Source organism: Sinocyclocheilus grahami, unplaced genomic scaffold (assembly GCF_001515645.1).
Source record: "Sinocyclocheilus grahami isolate Dianchi unplaced genomic scaffold, SAMN03320097.WGS_v1.1 scaffold2431.1, whole genome shotgun sequence".
In the NCBI taxonomy this organism is placed as follows: Eukaryota; Metazoa; Chordata; class Actinopteri; order Cypriniformes; family Cyprinidae; genus Sinocyclocheilus; species Sinocyclocheilus grahami.
The window spans coordinates 52,207-53,490 of record NW_015507610.1 but is presented as its reverse complement, the minus strand read 5'-3'; the positions used below and the strand labels follow the sequence as shown (position 1 = coordinate 53,490).

At 35.4% G+C, this 1,284-nt stretch overlaps 1 long non-coding RNA gene across 1 annotated transcript in view; it reads right to left on the bottom strand.

The window, feature by feature from the left end:
* Positions 1-982, bottom strand: part of LOC107575004 (uncharacterized) — a 1,839-nt gene extending 857 nt beyond the window's left edge. Inside the window, exons 1-2 of the long non-coding RNA XR_001607776.1 lie at positions 900-982; positions 596-667 (exon numbers count right to left, since the gene is read on the bottom strand). This is a non-coding gene — a long non-coding RNA (uncharacterized lncRNA). The remainder of the gene's footprint in view (positions 1-595; positions 668-899) is intronic.
* Positions 983-1,284: the final 302 nt, after the last annotated feature.

The window sequence follows — 1,284 nt, the reverse complement described above, 5'->3', positions numbered from 1 at the left end:
TTTCAGGGGTGTATCAGCTGAATGTTCTTAAGTTTGAATATCATTTTTATTAGTAAAACATCCAAATAAATATAAACAATAACTCAACACACCTTTATACAAACCCAAAGCAACTTTAAGATAAGTGCAAGTGGAAATATAACAAAATATATTTTTTTGTAATCCATATTAAGAAAGCCTACTATAACTAGAACTTTCAAGACCCAACTCGTATTCTTCTGAAGCATAATGACTCTGAATCAAAGGCAAACTGAAATTTAATGTTATTCATTCTGCCAATACAGTCTGAATCAAAAATGGTGGCACACTACATTACTTCAAACATCACTGATCCTGGATATCACGATGTCAGTGACGTGGTGTGAAAGAACCAGTGTTTGTCTGGGCTGTGTATGCACGAGTTGATCAATGTTCAGATTTAAATTTCATTCCAAAATATTGTACTGCTTCAGAAGACACATCTGTGCTGCTACATTTGCAAAAATAGCAATTCATCCAAAAATGAAGTAATGTACTTTTAAAAAACTTTCAGAAAGTGATGGTTTACATCTCGCAAAACACTAAAACCTATAAATTAAATCCATGTGAATTCTACTTCACTTTAGGCCCGTAGTATTGCAGCCATCTTGTTGCCTTTGATATCCCAGCACTCCACGATGCCTTTGCTCTGAAAACATTGATTTCAAAAACATATGCAATTATGAGTTTCAAATTAAAAAACGCGAGGCACAAATATGAGTCTGAAATGGTAAATGACGTTAGCAAAACAGCCATCACAAACAGCAACTTAATTAGCATCACATGAATATGCTAGATGAACCTGATGAAGCGGATCATAAATAACGATTAAGAAAAAGTTCAAAGTTATTGTAATATAGTGAATGGGCGGGTTTGTCTACCTGTTCAATTAGTTTCTGTGGCGCGAGTGTCGGTTAGATCTGTCAGCCGTCTTTCTGGTTTAAAAGACAAAAAATCATCGGACTTGTTTGTCTGTTTTTTATTTTCCCACTGACAAACTGTGGTGTAAAACACTATATTTAACACTTGCCGTTGATAACTTTGATGTAATGTCATGTTAATTCCTCTTTGCTAACTAATACACTAGTGTTGCCGAGCTGGTTAATCTTCAAATAAGATACGGCAAAAAACCATAAACGTTCAAAAGTTTTTTTAAGGAATAAAGAAGCTTGAAATGCTTACGTTACCTGTTCTTTTTCGTGACTCTTCTTTGAGTGAGCTCCGCTCAGCTGTGATTGGACGGGCTGACGTCACGGGACTGACTAG